The following is a 21924-nucleotide window of genomic DNA, read 5'->3' as shown; positions in this document are numbered from 1 at the left end:
CACTTTCCTTTTATCTTTATCCGGCAGTTCGTCGTCTCGAATTCTCGCAACATAGGTGTACATACACCTTTGACAAATAAGCCCACCGCGTCGACGCGGAATGGAGAACGAGCGAATAGCTTTGCGGCTGGGCGTTAGAATCAAGATTATGACAAGATCACGCGTATAAATTTGAAATTTAAGAGAATTTTAACTTTTGCCCGGCCGCGGTGACCGGCGTTTCTCCTCGTCGAAACGCCAGTTTGATGTAAATCACCGTGATATGCGGGTTCGCCCAAAATTCCTGGCTAATCTCGAAATCAAACGGCCGGAAAGGACATAAAAATGCTTTATCGTCGGCGACCAAAATGCACCAAAATTCCCACTCCTCACCTTTTGATCGTCCGCTTTGAGATGGTGTATCGCGCAGCATCATGATGCATCGCGGACCTTCTTATCGCGGAGATTGCACGTTGTTTGTTGTTTTCGCAACTGTATTTTTTTTTTTTTTTTATCTCGTTTACGCGAGTTTTCCATTTAACATTAAACTTATTTTACAACAAATAATCAATCTCTATTAACGTGTTTAAGATTTCTTGAAAACTACGATCGTAATCGTATTTAAACTCGACACACATTTCCAAAATTAGGAATTAAATGCTCCGTCTATTCTGTTGACGGATCAAATTATATAATTAAAGACATCTAGTAGTTTATTAATATCGTTCTATAATTATAATTACAAATGCTTATTCGCGAAATGAAAAGGAAGCTGAATGATTTATTAAGTGTAATTTTAAGATTCGCGAAGGAATAAAATTGAATGACATTACGCGATATAAGCTTGATATGGGATATAGGATTGTATCGAGTGGATTCTCTGTCTTGATATAGACCACCATGGGTGTGCTGTGCCCAACCAGTAGACCTTAAATCGTCTTCGCACCGGGGGGCGACCGGTACCATCGGTACCACCTAAAATATCCACGACCTAAGGTATCACGATCGAACGTATGTACGTTATATTATTCGCTATCTTTCACGGAACTGTCTCGCGCATTTTAATATAATGATTATTACATTTATTTCATACATTTTGTAGATTTCTTTTTTTTTTTACAGACAATTTTCTTTACACGCAAAATATCTTAATACTGCTGCCCGTTCTTAATTACAAATTGTAAGATTTAACGCACATGCTCGTTATACTCGCGTTAATACTCGCGCATTCAACATTTCGTCCCGGCTGACAAATCTAAAAAGAGTAATTTGATCGTCGTATAGATACGATACTCACAGGCACGTCGAGTCCGGCGCCGAAAAAAGTTATTACACTTTACGATCGGGCTCGATTTCTCGAAATAAGATTCTACGGCGCTCCCCCGCGCGCACGATCGAACTCGAATTCGACGGCGAGCCTCGAAAGCCGGGTTTTGAAGCGGGATACGTGGATCAGGTGGCATTCAGGAATGCGAAAGACTTTGACGTGAAATATAAGGTAGTAAGGATCCGAACTCACTGACCACGACAAAGCAGAGCTGCGAAGGCAACCTAGGGCCGCGATCCCCGTTCCCAGAATACATTTTGTCGACCGTCCGCGGTTTGAACTGTTAGAATATCAGTATCGAGTATCCCTGTTTAATACATTATTAATTTTCGGACCCTTCGAATTGTTAGCCTCGCGCCACGGAAAATGCAATTTTCAACGCCGCACGTTAAATGCACCACAAACACGAGACCAAAACGTTTCTCTTAAGCAAATGGTCCCGCGCGCGCGGCAAGCTTTTCTCGTAAAAAAGTGCGAAATTGCGGTGGCGATATCGAACGAACGGGTCCATCGTGCTGTGAATCGACAAATTACTTTTCATTGCCGCGATGTAATCACGGATTCAGGTGTCGCCCTCATTACCGACACGGCCGATGGGTGGGTTCACGAGGGCGTAACTGGAAAGGGTAAACGGGGTGGCTGCGGAGGATGGCGCGGTGAAGTAACGCGGTAGGAACAAATTGAGGTTTTGAGGGAGGAAGAAAGAAAAAAAAAAAAAAGGAGAGAAACCTTCGCCAGTGCCGTCGGTTTCGCTAAAGGGAAACTCATTGATTTCCTTCATTCAGCACGACGCGATAATTAAATGCATTTTATACAGTCCTTCGGCGCGGCCCGGCATAACGTCGAGTAATTAATAGACATTTAAACTTTTTAATAACGAACGCTTTTATTGCGTGCGGCAGCCGGGTTTCCTCGTAATTATGGCCGGTGAATGGATCTGTTACATTTGACTTTTAATGCCGGCGAATCAAGCGGTCGCGCATGACGCATTTCGCAACACTTACCAACTCGCGTTAACGACGGGTCGAATTTTCGTGGCACAGGCCACGCTCTTTTTTCTTTTTTTTTTTCCTCTTTTATTTGTATACGAATAAACACCGGGAAATAATTCAGGTACACGATATCCCTCCGCGGCTAACGACGTATATATAAAAGATTCGTAGAGTGACAGAAAAACAATTAAAAACTTTCAAGGCGACGATCGCCTCGGGATAGGTCAAAGTTTCGTTCGGCGAATCTACGCGTAGCGTTCAAGGGACCTTGGGTCCACACTGTGCGTGTACACAGCGTGCACCCACACGCGGCTGGTAACATATATCTTGAGTGTGCACCGTCCAAGAAGCAGAAACTCCAGAAGTGTCACCGAGAGCGAACTTAGGTCGCTCGACCTGGGGGTTCGAGAACGATACCGCTTACACATTGTTGACCCGCGGCTGATATATCGCCTCCTCCACGAGGCGAGAGAGGTTCTCAGTCCCTTCTATCGAGCCATCGATGCCATACATCTTGGTTCAGAGTCCCAGGCAGGATCTTAAAAGCCGTGATATGGATACGGTGTGAAATCTCACTGCGCCGCGTCCAACAGCCGCCGAGCCGGTCTCTCTCCTTCGCGGCCGATCTTGTATTTAACTTCCGAGAAAGATTCTCTATCTACGTGCTTTTCGTTACCGCATATGGAATAGAATGACTTCGAAGATGATTATAGCGGTGGATAATCACCTTCGGTCCTCATTATACATTCACAGCGTTAAGAAAGTATTTAATCTTGATAAATATTTTTTAAGTGCTATCTGATAAAATACCGATACGCGCTTCAACTGATATATGCTTATCACTGCACCGAATGCCACGCATATTTTATTTAATAAAGTCACGAAACGCGTTTGTAACAACCGTTCAATAATTTATCCTGTTCAATTAGCCCTTAATGATTTATAGAACGATTTACGAAATCTTTGAGCCTCAGCTTTTGAAATATCCTGCAGCAAGAGTATGGCAAGTAGCAGAATGCAAACTGCAAACTTACGGCCTCCGTCGGCGGGAACGCGTAGGGAAAGTTGCGCACAATTGGTCGATCATTAAATTGAGAACCGATATTGGCATGGTTCTGCCGCGCAGCTGCCAGGAACATAAACATACGAGACTCATATACCTCGCCGGAGGACCCGGTACCAATGCACGCGCATACGTACACGCCGTATTGTACGTACACAACGGACGTACGGTGTAAAAGCGGGACGTGGCCGTGCGCGCGGTGTAAAGCACTAATTTGTAACCAAGTTGTCGCCCTGGTTTGACACTGCAGTAAATACGAGGGTGATAGCGTTGTATATCACTGGCCCACCACCACCGTCTACCGTGGCAATACCACGCCGAATACTGCACGGTCGTAAGATCATGGTGAACCGGGTTAGTGCATCGCCCGATGCATTCGTTGTCCGCGTACAAATAAAATATACATATATATATTTTTCTTTTATTTTCTAAAATGTGCACTACTTTCTTAAATCATCAAATTAAAATAATCGATGGGTTAAAATAATCACGATGAGAATTTAATCGTGATAAAAATTTTTGTGTATACATATAAATATATATAAGAGAAGGTGGAAATTATCATTTACGGTAAAAAGTCTTATCTTAGATTTTACCGCGATAACTTCTGGCACGCTTTGCAAATAGGATTACCGCGAAGGATAAAGAAAATAGATTGCCGTGGGCAATCTCGATCGCTTAATAGTTACGTACGTCCGTAATCTCACGCTATAAAAGCAAGCTTCGATAATATACTGGAAATAATGCCTGTTCGTTGCCTTTAACTTTAGTGCAACGTGTTCCCCTCGATCGAAGGCTTTCGGAATGCCATAACTGACAAGAGAGCTCCCCGACAATTAACTATCCGCTCCAGGCTCGTGTATCACCGCGGACGTAACGAAGATAGCGAGCTTCTTCGAAAGTCGGCGGATTTAACGTCCGCGGTCGTTAATCGCGCGAAGGAAGGGCCATCGGCGAGCGCCGATTGCTTCGTATAAATATATCTAATCATTGATCCGATCTTTTGCACGCGGATCGTAATATCGAATCGATCGGTTTAATGCTCGGCGCGCACTGCAGTTTATTTCTTCGATAATTATCTCTCCAAGTGTACGACTTTATCAGAGCAGCTTCCAGTTTTATTAGTAATAGAGAATTTTTTTTTCAAGCATGCGGTAGTGAATAAAGATTTAAATATTTGTTTAGCTTCTGTTACAAAAAAAATGCATTTGACGTAGCCGTTCCTTTGAATAAAATATACTATTTTGTAACGTAGAGGAATAAAAAAAAATGCAATTAAATTGCGCCGTGCACAGTGCGGCCAAGCGCAATAAAGGAGATTCCTTAAAAAAGGCCATGTGCAACGGAAAGCATCATAACGAAAGGTAGTATTACGTATCACGTCGAGAAACTCTCCTTGAAAAGTCGCGTAATTGATTTCCAAGCTGGTTCAAGACGGGAGTCGGGGATGTATCAGAAAAGCTGTGGGCGGATCGTGAGCCACGCTCGTTGCTTCCCTCGCCGATTAAAAATGTATCCGACAATAGAGGCTTTACGTCAAACGTCCGAGGCAGGAGTTTTCCTCATCCGCTTCCTTGCTCACGAGGAACGAGCGGTTAGTAACGGAGTTCGACGAGGGGCACACCGTTCGGAGGGGGAGGCGGATAGAAATTCGTTATTAAAATTAATTATTCAGATCGGTAAAATGGCGATATAAGGCGCACCGACGGTGGCGGCCGTTTCGACGAAATGAATCGTAAATTGGACCTGGTGCAGATCCGACCCCCGTAAGCGCATCCCCCACACCCTCCACTAAACCCAGCATCACCATGGAAGCCTAACCCTTTGCTTTTACTTATTAACCACCCTGATTTATACGCGATTGTGCGTGAGCGAACTTTTTTCATTTCGTCCTTCTTATTTTTCCTCCTCCTTTTCTTTTTCCATTCAACGTCTTACGTCTTCTTTAAGTTTACTTTACCGTCACGCCGACAAGTTTGGTTGATAAACGAAAATGTATCAAAAAAGGAGATGAAAATTTTTAATCGAATTACTTATCTCAAAATTAATTAAATCGAATATCGAGTTTGTTAAGACGCCACAGCGTCAAGTTTTTGTAAAAGAGATAATCCGGGAGTTTCTTAACGAGTCAGGCCGATCGAAAATCCAAAGAACGTCTTGGATCTCTAATACCCCTTACATTCCCTCTTATTTCGCAGCGGTTCTCAACTGCGCTCTTCCGCGAGCTTCCGCGTGAGCGGCTTCTGATTAACTCATACAATCCCGTCTCTCTTCTCCGGGCTCCTACGAATCTCCGATTTGCATGAGCAAGGAATTCCTTCGGTTTAAACCCCCGAAGCTCCCGCTGTCTACCTCTATCTGTCTTCTTCTGTTTCCCGTCCCTTGTATATCCACGCGTCCTCGTCGGATCCTCGCGGCCGCTCTTCACCAGCCTCCTCCTCGCTCCTGGGTACGAACGCCGTCTCCGCTTGCTCAGCCACCGGCGATTCGGGCAAGCCCTATCGAGAGCGCATTTTAATGCGAGTCTAATTTTCGATTTAATTTCGGTAAAAATGATCCGGGCTCTTGGCCGATCCCGCGGCGGGAGAAGGTGGAGAAGACTGATTCGCCCCGCTTCAACCCTGCCGAGTATCCCTCGCTTCTCTCTCTTTCTCTCTCTTTCTCTCTCTCTCTCTCTTCTCTTGCTCCCTTTACGTTGCCAACGAAAGTTCTCCCCGCAAAAACCCATTTGCATAACGTTTCCGTCGCCTTCCCGGGATGAAAACGAGCGGACGCCCAGAGGCTGTGTGTGCATATACATATCTGCACCTTTTAGATATACGCAGCTATCAAGGTGTGTGCACACCCGCATATAATAAGTTGCGTGACTGCTGCTTCGATGCAATGAGACACATAATCAACGTGAAATATACCGTAAATGTCTTACAGATCCAACTCTTATATTTTAATTACGAATCGCTGTGTATAATTTCGCATATAGATCGTTACATATTATCATTAATCCCGAAACTCGTTTTTCTTTTTTTTTTTAATTCCTAGATGATCGCAGTAATAAATAAATAAAACAGCGCGCACATCTTGTCAATTTATGTTAAATTGCATTAAGCGCAATTATGAGAATAATTGTAAATCTTCTCATTTGCGTGGAATAAATTAAAATAACGTTAATGCGGGTTGCCCCCGTCAGCAATAAAAGTGCGTCTTAGTTAAGGCGGTTATTTCCAGATTAAGATTTGTTCCTAATGCAAATGAAGATATGGACGAGTAAATATCCTTTAAGTGAGAACCGCTGTCTGAATAGAGGGAGGAAAGAATGGACCTGGAACACGGGGAGAAAAGGAATAAAATTTTATATCTTATATAAAAGACGAAAGGGGTTACGTTAAGCACGACGCAATTTGTAGCCAATATTATTTTATCGCGGTACATTTTTTAATTACTTCGCTGAGACGTGTTCAACCCTTCTGCGCCCTTCAGCTCGGTGGTCCGGTGTCTTATTAAACAATGGCGGATGGCGTCCGAATACCCCGGAGAATCGTATTTTACACCTTCTACGCAGTCTTACTTTTCACACTTTATACGACAACTTCGTTTCATTTGCGAATAAATCTTCATTTACTCAATTAACTTTTATTTAGTTTACTACAGAACTCCGATGAGGATCCGCGCAATTTAGAATATATTCACGTGAGCCTCTTTCAAGTTAAAAATGTGTGAATTTCTTGCAGCCGCCTCCTCTTCACCTCTCGAAGTTAGAATCGTGTGTGGTTTAAGTGCAAATCGTACTTTGAGGAGTAAATATAGTTAAAGAACTGACGAACAAAAATTTATTTCCATATTTTATTCTTTTGCTTCATTAGTTATCGCGATTTTACGCAGGTTAAAGAAATCGAGAAACGAGGCAAACGCGTCGAAGCGGACCGATGAAATTCAGACGGGGGATAATTTTTTAACGTTATTACCCGTCGGGGTACATTGCGAATCGGTCTGCCACCACCCAGGCGACGCCTTCACCTCTGAAGCCGCCCACCCTTCGTTGATTGGCAATTTCGCGTCTTGAATTTTTATCCGACTCAACGGCACGGTGAGGAATGAAGGGGGTGAGGCACCACCGCGGCAACCCCTTCGTTTTTAAATTATCCGCGAGATTAATCAAGGCGTCATTTTTCACGTCCAATTTGCAATAGAAGAGGAGGCCCGGCGAAGGGACGATGAGGGACGGCGCGAGAGAGTCACCACGCAGAAAAGCAAACCTTATTCTTAATTGATATATTCTGAATTAATTAATCCTTCCGCTGGGACGGTCCAGCGGCGGCCAGCGAATACGACTGGATAAAAGGGAGACGACTGCTTGGACCCCTTTTACTTAATTAGCGCCAGCCGTAAATTTCTTTCATTGGACACTTTTTTCTTCGATTATTAGCGCATACATCTTCCTTCCACCCCTTATTGGCTCGGTAACCCTTTCCTTGCGGATGGCCCACATCTGTCGGCCGACATTAAGGAAGTCGGAGGCCGTGAGATATTGTGCCGTAAGAAAAAAAAGATACATGGCTACCCTTTTTTTTTTTCTTTCATTAAAAGTTTATTGCAGGAAATTTCTTGATATAAAATATTGTAAGTTCAACGCGATGTAATTAAATAATAAATTCCTCGAAGCGTGATAATCATTGATACTAAATATTCCCCGTTAACAAATTTTTTTTTAATAATTAATTTTATGTAATTATTGCAAAACTAAAACGCGCGCTTCTCAGTCACGATCTTAACACGATTACCTGTACGCACGTCGTGATAAAAAGGCCCGACTCCCTCGAGGAGTCTCCCGTGGGAAACCCGCGCCTTTCGCGGCGCTACGGACAAAAGCGAGCAAATGGACGTGAAAAAAAGAAAACAGCTTAGCCGTTGATGCCAAAAGAGAGCACTGAGTCGAATGAAACGGGGACACGACGATCGGCCGGCCGATGAGGAGGAAGCTTCGGCAGGAAGCCGATGTAAAAAGCTTGGCGACGAACGCGATTGCCGGAGCGACCGAAGAAAGATCGTCTTTGTCGGCGAGCCTGCTAATTAGTTTACCAGCTTATCGATCCCTTTCCCCGTATGTCTACGTGCCTACCGCCACGAAATCACGCACGATCAATGACGGGACTTGAAACATTGACGGGCTCCTGTCACCATACGGTCGAGATGTTGCTCGGTTACGAACGCGAATGGATTCTTCAACTCGTTCGAGTTCCTGCCGACGAGAAACTGGAAGAAAGAGAATAAACGACGCTTCCCGAGTTTCGCGTGAACTCAAAAAATCGCCGGCAAAGGCGCGTCGCGTCGCGATACGTTCTTAATTCAAATATGCACGGGCTGTGGCGGAGTGCCATTTTCCAAATAATACCGAAATTCAGAAGATGACAAGCACCGCGTTACAGAGGCTGTGCTAATTGTCTTTATTGCCCCGTCTGCCTTTGACATATTAGTGTATAGGCGGAGGCGTCGGTGGTACTGAACATCGACACGGTGGATAAACCGAAAACGGCAAATGCACGCGGCACACTCTGATAATACGTCGGAAGTAACGCGACGCTTGCCGCATGCACCGGAATTACTTTGTGATGCTTCTAAATTTTTAAACAAGCTTTCGCTACCTGTCATTAAAACCATCAGCGCTTCACCGATATCTTAATAATTAATTTTCGTGAAACGCGAAGGTATATAGGTATTATAGATTAAAATACGTAATAAAGCGACCGTAAAATTTTAAAACGTAGCGATACAGTGAAAAATTATTGCCGTATGCGAGAACTTCTAAATCAATTTAAATTAGCTAAATTAATATGATCGAACTACTTTTAATAATTAAGTTTCAACGTTGAAGTTTCGAGATAGATCCGACGAGAATCACTCGGGATTCAGTAACGAACGGGAGATAGTGTCAATGCGTTGACAATGGTAATTATCGTTGATGCTGAAATTTCAATTTTGCAATTGACGCAACGTCTGGAAAGCTTCGATGCGGCTGCATGTACAAAGACACGGTCCGCGTAAAATATGTACAGCGTGTGTACGTGTGTGCTCGTGCATGTGCGTACGTGTACACACGTGACCACAGAAAGGCGAGCGGCAGACTACGGAGACGCGAGCCAGCCAGAAACCATCATAAAGGTTCGGTTCTCCCTTTGATACGCGTACGGTAACGTATTTAGTTAGACATATCATTCGGTTTCCATCTATTGTACTCCCGGCGAACAAACTTCCTATTTGTTTGAACGTTGAAGCCCACACCCGCCCGATTTACCACCCACGTCCCACGTGGCCAAAGAACGAGACGTGCGTGCTTTCCTGTCAAGAAATAAGCTCGCCTCGTTATTGTAATTACCTGCAAATGGCGTTTCAAAGCATCACGGTAAAGCTCTAAGTGGAAATTGGTCCTCTCGGTTTGAACTTTTTGCTTGTCTTTGCGCAATTTACGGAAATGGGCATTTCAGTTTACTTAATTATTGCGTAAACAATTAAGAACGGGATACTTGCCAGGATCAGACGTCTAAGTGATGGCCCGTCCGGGAGATTCTCGAGACAGTTTTACCCGCGGGTTCTTAATAGCAGCAAAGGCGACCCGCCTAACGACTGGCACCGGCATACCGAGTCTTTCGGACTCGTGAACGACGTGCCTCAATAGATTCATCGAATACTATTGAAAGAATTTCGCAAACAATCCCGACCAATCGACACACGATCTTGGGAACCGCTCGGAGGATCGCCTCTCAAAAGGAGCACCGTATCGTTTACCTATATTGTGATACCGGTTCGCTGATACATACAGAACATCGCGTCTGGCCGTCAGAAAATAATGATATCGGAAACCTTTGCTTAATTTCAAAAGCTAAAGTCGATATTTAAAAATAAAATCCAATCTTAAAGTATAATTTTTTTTTTCTTTACATACTAACATAAACGCTTAAATATTTTTTTATTATGCAACGAACAAGTAAATAATTTAAAAACATTATTATATTTAATATGTAAAGCAGCGGCTTAATAAAATTTAATTAACTCTTAAATTGATTTAAATCTTTTATAGATATATTCTATTTCATTTATTAATTTTATTTTTCACATTGGTAAAGTTGATAATAGCGATACGGTCCTCCTCGAGCTTGGCCAAATCGAAGGATCGAATGCGATGCCCTTGCAAATAGTGACCGGTGTGAGAAACGCGTCGGTCGGCCTTAAATCAAGAAGGCCCTAATTCCAGCAAGAAATCGTCGTGGGGCGTTGTTCCCAGGATCAGCTGGCCGGCTGACGGCATTTCTCGGACATACCTGTCGTACCTCATCGACCGGTTCCAACCGGTAACAAGACAGACTCTTCCCTGGTGTCTCTTGGAATTTTAATATGTACCTACTTACCGATTTGCCGCAATTTCACGAGTTATCATTGCCGCAATTGAGAATTAACTTTTCAATAAGCTGTAAAATTCTCCAGATAAGAACGTATCGTTATCAGAAGAATCGTGCACGACAGATGTAATAATTATCGTACGAGCAGTAATTAATTTAGCATTCGTTTAATGCAGTGGCATCTGTCACCATGTCGATTTTTTTTTCATGCATTTAAATAATTTTAAAGAAGCGAAAACAGGTGATTTTCTATAGACTCTACGGTACCGGGTATTTAAGAGCATTCATCACACATTCCGCAGGGATCGCGCGTGGTATGCGCCTTGTTGTGGAAATGTCCGGTCTCTTAGGCAGGATTTTAATGGCATTAAAGAAAAGTTGAGATTCAAGGGTACAGATGCGGCTCAATCAATGCCGCGTGCTCGAGGTCGCACGCTCGACCTAGCCAAGGCCGGCCAACAGTCGGCTGCATTCTACGTGTTCTTGTCTTATTATCTGTTCGTATAATACAGGTGAGGACGACTCGGGAAGGGTGACACCGAACTGACGACATTTTCTAGATATACGCGGCGACACTCCGGGCTGTCAAAGCTCCGGTTGAACTCGGAATTCGTAAACGGAAAATTTCGTTCGTGCAGTCCGATGGCGAAAAAAGAAAAATGTAATCCCGTGCAGTTTCCAAAAACAAGTAACGCTTCTTAAGTAATCTACAATTTTTTTTTATACGTATGTACATGCGAAAAAATAAATTTTTCTCACGTTAAAAACTGATTGAGAGACACGATTATTGTTCGAAATTAATTACGAGTATGTCGAATTATAAGAAACTACGGCAAAGTTCGCCGCGGTATGTTTTGCCCATTGACGCTCCGGGAGTCTTAGCTCTCTCGAGTTTTCCTCTGTGAACTGGCACTACTGTCACCGAGACGGGAGAATGAGGGCCATTTCACCGATTTCTCGCCGAGATATCGCGGCCTGCGAGGCATGAGCGCGGGAATCAAACCCGACCGTGCTCCTCTGTGCCGAATGTTCGCAGGAATCCGTTTTCCTGGCGGATTAATCCGCTCTTCGGGCGCGATCCATTTGAGAATATCCTCGCAGCGTAAGTAGGACGCGGCTTAAACCCTTCTTTCCGTTTCCTCCATCCGGCCCATTGTCGCGGAGCTAAGCACAGATTTATTATCGCGTTCAGAACCTGCCTCCCTCCTCGCGCCTCGCCGTCGCAGCCACCCTTCGCCGCCGCCTCCTCTCGCGCCAGCCTCCGGCTCTCCGAGTACTAACCGGTCTTAGTCTCGTAAGAGAAATACATTCATCGAGTATTCTATTAAGAATCTGCACTCCCGCGGATGAACGAGCGAAATAAGGTTCTTCCACCGACTCCTGTTTCCTTTACTCTCTCTTCGTCCTTCGTTTTCTCGTGCCCTCCGATTCTCTCACTCTCGCTCTTCTTCCATTAGTCGAACGATTTCAATCCCTTGTCTCCTACGATGTCTTACCTCGTTTGGATCACCTGGTCGAAAAAGCCAGACTATCTCCTTTTACAACAGAGAAATCTGCGCCACGGTAAGATTTATCGCGATTGCCGCAGCCGCCGCATCCGGCGACTTTATTCCACGTTTATTTTTATTCCCCCGCGTTCTTTTTTTCTTTCGTTTTTTAACTGCCCACCAATATCCGAAATAATTTTTCGATACTGTTTTATGGTAGAATGTAGAGCTTAACAAACAAGGAAAGATAATTATCTACGCCTTTATCGCGCGTTTGGCATCTGTGATGCTATCGGGTATCAGATCGTCATAAATCAACGATGTTATCGGTAACCCTCGATCGAGCCGCGTTATAAAGACTACGTTGCAAAAAATTAATTACTACCGACTTTTATATCGATCATGTTTGCGAGGGCCACGCGCTCGTCATTAATCTCAGAAAATCCGGAATTCGGCCGCGTCAGCGTGCCAAACAGCCGGTGCATGCTACCAGATAATGACGCGAGACGTGTAGCACGCGCAAACACTAGGAAAGCATCTTTACGCGAAAATTTCCTCCGCGCTCCCGTTCGCTCCTTTTATTTTTTTCTCCTTGTACAACGTCTTCGGACGCACAGGGCGCAGCTGTTCGCCCGACCGATAATTAGCTCATTTCAATAATTGACAGGCCCGTTCACGCCGAAGGCGAGTAACGCATCTGGCACTCGCGTCCTGTGCGCGCACACCGGTGCCCATTCGCGTTGATGACCATCGCGTTAGAAACCGCGCGCTGCATTACACGTCGACGGGTCTTTACGCGGCAATAAAACCACGCGCGTACGCTTGTTTCGCGTACGAACCGACGACGCACCGAGCGACTTACGTCGCCCATTGTTTCCACCACGTGCGTCTTGACGCGCATACCTTAGGAAACGCTCGCGGGATCTCCTCTCGCGTCTTCTCTAATGCCGTTTTCGCGTAACGATCGCAAGCCGCGTTCGCTATCGCTCGCAATTATTGCAGTTTACGCGGGCACGAAAGGCGCGGTAGTAAAATTCTCTTCGAACTGCGAGCGTGCGAGAGAAAAGGTGAGAAGATAACGGGGGGGAAGAGAGTGGAGGGCGGTAGCCGAAGACGACGACGCGGAGAAAAGAAATCGCGTACGACGTTCTCGAGAGAAGAGGCACAACTTGTCTCGCCTAGCGCCTCCTTCTTGCTCGTGTTTTTTCCTTTTTCGCGGCCGGCCAAGCAAATTGCACCAGCCGCGTGCAGAGAGATGTCTGAAATTGAATATTACCCGCGCCGAACGACTACGCGCGTTGAAGAGGTACGATAGTGACAACGGAGAAGCAGTCAAAAGCTCTTTTATGTGCACTTGATGACTATGGTAGATGATAGCCGTCTCTAGACACGCGACGAGTAATTGGTTGACGATCCTAATCTATTCTGCGCTGAATGCATCAAGAAAAATGCGTCGAGGAAGAAAATAGAACGCGCGGGTAACGCGGAATCAGAAATAATTATATTCCTGCTTCATCCATTTGTAATTTTCATAGCTAATAATAATCTTAATCTTGTAAAAAAACTGAAAAATATTAAACGGCCCCTTTTTCATTTTCAATACATTTTCGCGTACCGCGTTGTGCGACTTTATTCAGCCAAGCTCTGACTTCTCGTCGCCGCTCACTCGTTTATTACCCCGCAATTACCGTCGATACCATCTTCAATATTATAAACCATTCTAATTGTCTCGTCGGCTTCGCGACTTCGTGCAACGCGAACGATCGCAATCGTCAAAACGATCGTTCTTCCGTCGTCTCACGCGAAGTCTTCGATCCACGGCATCCATAACTCCCTTTCGCCGTTTCGTCCTCCTTCCCGCGCGCGGATCAGTCCCCTGCCGGTCGAGGGTGGCCAGCACGAAACGGCCTTATGGAAGCCTCTTAATCGCACCCCCGTCCGAGTTTCAAAGTTTACGGGTTAAAGACCGGCTGCGTTATTAATGCACGGATTCCGTGATAGCGGCGTCCGGTCAATATATCTCGCGTTTCCGAGCGATTCTTCCGAGCGGTGCAGCTATACCGTACCTCCCACCCTTCCGCCCCCATCTTCCGCAGCCCTACAGTCTTCGATCGATCAGTCTGCCCACGTATTTTCCAAATATCGTTTTATTCCGCGCAGAGTAAGAACGAGGAAGTCCAGAATACGAACAATCGTCGCTGACATCATCGGCGTTGTCGATCGATACCATTCTGCGACTCGAGGATACGAGATTACTAATACGAGACGTTACAAAGAGGTCAATTCCGCATCTGTCAGAGAATAAAATATCTACGCGTCCAGTAATGGCACGCTCGCGGGGTAAAATGCATTCACATCCTTCAGATCGCGAATAAGATGCCCAGCGCGCGGCTCCGCTCGCGCTTTCCCTCTTATTTCAGTTATTTTATAAAATTATTCCCGCAATTTATTCGCGCGCATTGAAATTAGTCTGTCGGATCTCGGGAGTATTCTGGCAGGCTGCCGCCTCGCATTATATTCTTTGCATAATAATTATGACGATAATGAGGGTTTACGATAGAAGCGCGGCTACCGGCATGTACCATACGCTCTCTCGGCAGTACTTTCCGCACTCCAATTTGGGATTGGCGAATGTGTTACCTTGTCGGGGCTCGCGGAAATTTCCCACGTTCGTAACTTTTTCTCCCCGGTACATCAATTCCGTAAAAACCAACTAGGTATTGTTACCTTATTATATATACGTTTGCGAACTTCTGCGTCGGCGGTGTGTGGCCCTTCGCTAAAAATGATTTCCATTGCATTTAAATTTTTGTAACAATGAGCGAATATGTTCTTACGTTATGCTCTCGTTAATAAAGTTATTAATGCGATGCGCAATAGTATCACTTTGTGCGAAATACGGCTGGTTTAAAATGGTAAGATGGCTTTAGATGCCCATCCTCGCGTTTTAATTGCAGAAACATATACGTACGCCCATGCAAAACCCCGGACGCATTCACGCATATTTCTCATTTCTGCAATGCGGCTATATAGCAGCCTTTCATAGCGGCATTATTTTCTCCGTGCAATCAAATATAGATTTATATTAATATTTAAATATGATTTAGTGCATCGCTATCAAATAACACTGTTAGTTTTATGTAGATATCGTTAACTTCAAGTATAAAAGTTGCAATAATCCGCTTAATCTCCTTAAAGCTTGTAATAAATCTTTTATATACTGATATAAATAAAAACTTTTCTCCTGTTGCGTTATTACCAGGGAATCCGGTTATTTTTTCTTTCTTTTTTTTTTTTAGTTTTTATTATTTTTTTAATTTTTTATATTTGCTAACTTCAATAAATCTCTACCGTCACTTCGAATTATTACGGTTTTCTAATCATCTACGGCTCTACGGGGTTCCGCGGGAACAGAAGAAGGGCCCCCGATCTAGAAATCTTCGGCATCAAGTTTGGCGAGAGAAGGTACCGCGCGCTTCGGAGAATGTCGTTAAACTTCTTGAAATTGGAATGCAAACAAACCCATTATCGTAAAGTCAAAGGGGAAGGCAGCAGTCAATTAAAAAGCTGCGGCGCATGCATAGTGCAACCTCCCTCCCTGAAATTATTCTACGTGCCGCCGAATGAACTGGCCGTCGATGTCCGTCGGGCGAAAAATACGGAGAGTAATTAAATCCACGTTTGATATCTGCTAATATCACGCCGGGCATTGGAGAAACTTAAGTGTGCACGAAGGGAGAAACGTGGGCATGCTGCGACAACTCTTATCCTTTTATTTACTTAAAATGTTATCTCCGCTGGTTAATAACCGCAATCAGAGACAAGCACTGATATCGTTAATAATCCAACATAAAACTTGTTTGGCGCTTTAAGCGACGCCTCGAAGTAGTTTATTACGAATATAAAATAAGAAATTAGAAATTTAATGTTTTTAATGGTACTTTGACGCTGGCTTTTAATGCTGTCCCATTTTTTTCTCTCTCCCTCTCGCTTTTTCTTTCCGCTTTTGTAATTTATGGAATTTAGTTCACATTTGCTCTAAGCTGCTCAAATCGTTATCCACTCCGGTTAGTGTCTCGCTGCTTAAGGTATTTGCAAGTTTAATTTGACTTTTAACATGCTGACAAAACAAGGTAGCTATAACTTCCGCTCTGTTGCGAGAAACATTAGTGTTTATCGGCTGACATACTGCTATCAACACTTTGCTGTCGTGCGGCCATTCGTGACAGAAAACTGATATCGTGCGCTAGCTTTCGGTGCCCGGCATAAATAACCCCGTGCGATTCTTAAAGGGCTCGTTCGCAAAAGGATCCGCTATATCCGCGGCGGGTGAGTCTTTAAGAAAAGACACGCGGTTATTGCGAGCAATAAGCGAGTGTATGTAGGTGTGCGGCAATTACAACATTAAATTGGTTGCGCCAGTTAAAGACTATATTGAGTAGTATAAGTTACGAAATCCTATTTCGGGTAGAAAGTGGAAGCGTCTTCGTTCCTACCTGTGGGAAAATGATTCGTTGCATATTCTATTATCCTTAATAGCGACGTTCTCGATCTACGCCCATTGTGAATTCTACTTGGCCGCATGTGCTTGCGTCAGAATTACGGGCCTCTCGGTGTAATTTCGTAGAAAGGCGCATCGATCCATGAGGAGTACGTGATTTATATTGCGAAACTGGCGTAAGAATCTCATAGCTGTATGTGCCGCAAGGCAGGTAATAATAATATTCTACATTGTTGTAAACGTTCGAGGTTGAAAGTAACCATCAAAAGTATAACACGAAAATCACACATTAGGGCGCATTACGGGGTGAGTATGCAGGGAGAAATCAATTTATCAAGCTACGAGAAGAACAACATAATCAATTTAATTCCCGTCACGTCTAGCACGCGTGGAGGCCACATGATATCTCTCTCTCGGAGAATGGCCCGGGCTCGAAATCTGTATCGTTTTTCTGATATTACCGGGCATCGAGGAAGCAATCTTCCACCCCACGCGATCCGCTAACGAATTAGGAGTGGCAATAGCACAGCAGAATATCTCCATTCGCGTTTCGATTCGCACCGACAATTGGGTATCTAAGTAGGTTAATCAACGAGCCTCGTCGATGCTGTCGGATTCCCATAGAACCAATCGGCTGCACATCACGCAACGTCTAACGCGCCACGCAATGAATCGCACACGTCTCTGAATCTTCCCAGAATTATCCGACGCTGAGTCAGAGAAAGAAAGAGAGAGAGAGAGAGAGAGAGAGAGAGAGAGAGAGAGAGAGAGAGAGACACGAGTTTATGAAACTGTTTCTGATTTAGCGGAGATTAACAATCGCTCCGTAGAATTTTTAATTTGATTTCTGTAAATTTTTTATTCACATTTCTATCAAGATTAAATAAATTGAATATCTTTTTTTTTTAATAATTATAAAATATTCACGTATTTATTCTGTTTCTTACGTTGATTTAATTTATTAAGTAACCACGAAACATTTTTTTTTTTTTTCAGTGTCATAATCCGAGCTCTACAGGGTCATGGCTATTGAGAAATCAACGGTAACTTTGATGAAAATGTATAACGTGAGCAGATAAGGATCTCCCCATGAGTAGAAGACTAACCGAATACTCTAAATCCAGAACAAAGAGCATGCTGCTCGATTCCCACGAAATAATAGAAAATAAATATCTGCCCGATGATTACTCTTCGTGCTAGTTGCGGACGTCTTCGTGACACCCCTCCCTGTTACGTCGCGGTTCGATGCACCTGGGAAGAAAAACCGCACACGTGTAAGCGAGGCAGAGCCCAAAGAATAATACATCAAATGTTCCACACGCACGATTCGATTTGCAACGGTTTCCACGCTAATGGAATGCCGGAGATATCCCATCAAATTCCTAATTAATAAACTTTTGGAACTCATTTCCATTCGCCGTATCTGATTTTCACCGCGACGTAAAGCGCGCACCTTGATTCGCAAAGCCGCGCGAGTCTACCAGATAAGTAGCGGCGATTTTATTTCTTACAAATTATATTATTCTTTTGTTAACGCTGATGTACATTATGTCGTGACGTATGAGGATTCTCGTGAGGCGACGTGACGTCTTGAAATATTAGAACCGCAACGGGCCGGCGAATATCTGGGCGAGTCATCGCTCATCGACGTAGGTTCGGATAGGCGCGGATGACGCGGTCGAAAAGAGAATCGACCAGCTGTAGAAGAAAAATTATCACCTACAGGTTTTCGCAGGGGCCCCGCGCGGAGGGGCAGGTGCGGCAATTAAAAGACTCACCGTCGTCATTTGTTTCCGCGGCGGATCTCGACGGTGTATCTTGCGCGAGCTGCTTTTATAGTCGTAGTTTCCTGGGCAGGGAAGTTCCAACAGCCGCTTGAAGAAAGCGGAGCTCGCCGAAGGCGCAGGCCAATGTTATTGTTCATGCCCGGACGCGCGTTTGCGCGCGTTATAATGTATAATTCAGGCGACCATAGAAGCGACTCGCGCCTTACGTTTCGTCGAGTAACGATCTGATAGCATTCATGATATCGATAATATCGTTTCTTATAAATCCCGTGGGAGTTGTATGTTTTCGTCCCCCGCTTACTCGCGCTTTGCTGGAAGAATGGATCGTTATTAAGATAGTTATCAAGGAAATTCCCTGACACGGTCCATTATTCTTATCTAGTTGTAATGGTGGGAACTGATATTGTAAGTATATTTGACTGTAGTAAAGGGCAAGGTGTGAACTAGGTAATACGCGATTAAATATGTAACGATGTAAATGTAATTAATTAATATTTCAACACACGCGTAGGAGTACAAAACACGCTGTGCCTAGACTCGCGGGTGAAAAGCGACAGGTTTAACTAACAATTTTTTAATTTTTTTCTTTTTTATTCTTTACAAATTGACAAATTCGTTAAGTATCGTTCGTTAAATTGTTATAAAGGTTTTAATATTAATTTTTAGCATTTATTGCCGTCTTTGAAATTAAATGTAATTCCTCGTGGTATAAAACGGAAACGGAAAAAAGGTACAATGAACAGTAAATGGCTGCATCAAGGATTGTTACGTATGTGCCAAACCAGGATGAACGAGCTGAATGTTACGTAGGCGGGGTTGAGGATCGAGAGGGTAACAGGTGGTCGTGCAGGAAACATAGGCTATATAAGAGCAGATACTGGCAAGTGGTTAGCATAACAATTGCACCAGCGACTGTGTTATACGAGAATTCGAATGATTTATGTACGGACATGCGTTTCGCGTTCGCATGCATCTCGAACGTTGCATGCGAAAAAATCGCCAGCACTTTTGACAGTCTTGTAAATTTTTGGGATATTAAAAAAAAAGAAAAAGAAAGTTATAGATATTGCCCGTGTATTTTGAAACATTAGAAAATGTAATCCGCCGTGTTGTATTTTCCGGATGTCAATTAAATGTAAGAAATCTGAATGTTTAAGTGCGAAAGTCAACCGTTCAATTGTCAAAGGCAATCATGTAAATCCATACAAAAATGCCAGGCTTGATGCGAATTAGTAGAAAATTACAGATCATTATCGATACGCAATAAAGACGAAGCCCGTTCCTTCATGAACAGTTCTTTATAACATACGCCCTTGATGTCGTCGCGATTGTGACAAAAATAACGTGTATCCGCCGGAAGTGCTTCCTTCCCACTTGCCATTTCAACTTTTCTATGCGATCTCCAGTGCCTCCATTATTTTGTAGTTAGCTTTTTTACTCTCGGTCTTATGTACCTGTTCAGCTCTTTACCAGGATGATTTGCTATTTCATTCTACACAATCCTCAAGCCGGCGAATTGCCCGTACGGTCATTTATACGCTCATCCAGTTCGCACACGTGCATGTACAGATCTTATCAGAAATAATAGATAATATTTTCTCTTTGGCATTGGAATTAATATTAATCTTCTCCTAAGAACTTTATTAATTATTATTTTAATTGAAGACTTTGGCGACATTCAGAATATTAAAAAAAAAAAAATAATAAAAAATTTTAATACATTAGTTTCTTTTTAATATTATTTATATATTTAAATCTTAATTTTATTAATTATTTGTAAATTTACTTTAATTTAAAATTTATCAGAACTTAAGATAGATGCATTTCTTTTAATTTTCTTTTCTCCGTGCCTATCTTAGGAAGTACATAATTTCTGAGACGACCTGTATATATGCACACTGACAAATGATTGCATCTGCCATCCGCGTATCGAATTGAGTGTCAAATTAATTGATCGCGATCTCTGACGAGCGGTGCAATTGTAAACCACCCTTGGCAGGAAGCAGTTTGCTGGCTGAAGCACAACTTAATATCTCGATCGCATCTGCTTCCAAGTGCATAAAAGATATGAGATATCTCAGATAATCGGAGTGACTTAAAAAAATATTTATAAAAAAAGGGTGAAGCCGAAGAAATTTTATAGGCACGCAATTATAAAATTTTTCCACTGTATTGCACTAATTTTTATACGAAAGCGTTACGTATTGTGTTGCTAATAAAAATTAAAATTACAAAAAATAATTATAAAAGTTTTCCTCACCGTTGATCGTAATTATTGATATACATATATATTGTTACTATTCATCCTTCATTTTTTCGTTTCATAAAGAAGTTTTAAGCTCGCGAATGTGAATGCATCCCACGTCAGAATCGCGCGGGACTTATTAGTGAAACAGTTTCGTTGATATGCTTGCTTTCTAAATAATTCTATGCTATTGCGTGGCTCGTAGCACCCGCACAATATTATCAGATCGCGGAAACATCCGCCGCGGAGAAACGCGTGCACTCGTAGGAAATAGAATTTTAATGAAGACGCCAATCGTCCTCGGGATTGCATTTTTCCTGCGTCTCTTTTACCAAAATGCGATGATAATTTAATACTGATCGCTTGAACATCTACTTAAGCATATTCTAGTAAAATGAGGAGCGACATATTGCGGGCAATGTTGCGCTTCTCGTGATAAACGAGATACTTCCAAAGCATTCAATTTTTACGAAATACCGAAGGAAGAGAAATTAAGGGAAAAGGATAGAAAAAAAAGCCTGACAGAAGGAGAAGAGGAAGCAGATGGACAGCGAAACGAAGAAGAAGTCGCAGTGTCTGGGTAGGCGTGCGTTTACGCCTACTAATTACGATTCTAGATGTTATGTTCCTTCCGCTATGAAGGCGTTCTCGCCTCGGTGTCGTCTCGAACGACGCGGTGGAGAGAAAAACTCACGCCGCGTATAGTCAATCGAAGTAGTCGAGGGTGGAAGAACCGTGTCTCCATCCTCCGTGGCGAAAGGGTGAGGAACGGGCCCTCGAGGTGAATCCGCGTCGCTCGCTCGCGCGAAGAAACGGCGGGACCGACTCGCGCCTCACCTTCGCTTGGTCCCCGCCGTTACCGGGTTCGCCAGCGGATACCGACCGTCTGCCGCCACAAGGTAATTACGAACGCCGGCCGGAGCCGGTCCCTCTCGTGAAGGTGAGTGACAAAAAGCCGCGTCTTAATGCAAACGCGCGGCGGCCGGAGCCGTAACTCGTTAATTATAGGCCGCCTCTGATTGATCCGCGGCCACTTCGCTTCGGTATCCGCGCGGCGGACGGCCACTATGAGCCCCCCCTCGGTATATACCAACACCCTGTCGATATCCGGCGCGGCACGCGCGGCCAAAGGATCCGGCCGCTGGGACCGGC

The 21924-nt window shown here is 43.8% G+C and overlaps 1 long non-coding RNA gene across 2 annotated transcripts in view; it reads left to right on the top strand.

Annotated features, from left to right (window-relative positions):
* LOC139106361 (uncharacterized) overlaps positions 1-21598 on the top strand; it is a 187581-nt gene extending 165983 nt beyond the window's left edge. Inside the window, exon 10 of one of the 2 annotated variants that reach the window (XR_011546338.1) lies at positions 17737-21598. This is a non-coding gene — a long non-coding RNA (uncharacterized lncRNA). The remainder of the gene's footprint in view (positions 1-17736) is intronic. The other variant, XR_011546339.1, reaches the window with a different exon arrangement.
* The last annotated feature ends 326 nt before the right edge of the window (positions 21599-21924 follow it).

Source organism: Cardiocondyla obscurior, linkage group LG11 (genome assembly GCF_019399895.1).
Source record: "Cardiocondyla obscurior isolate alpha-2009 linkage group LG11, Cobs3.1, whole genome shotgun sequence".
In the NCBI taxonomy this organism is placed as follows: Eukaryota; Metazoa; Arthropoda; class Insecta; order Hymenoptera; family Formicidae; genus Cardiocondyla; species Cardiocondyla obscurior.
Note: the sequence above shows the minus strand (reverse complement) of the source record. Positions and strands in the feature narration are given on the sequence as shown.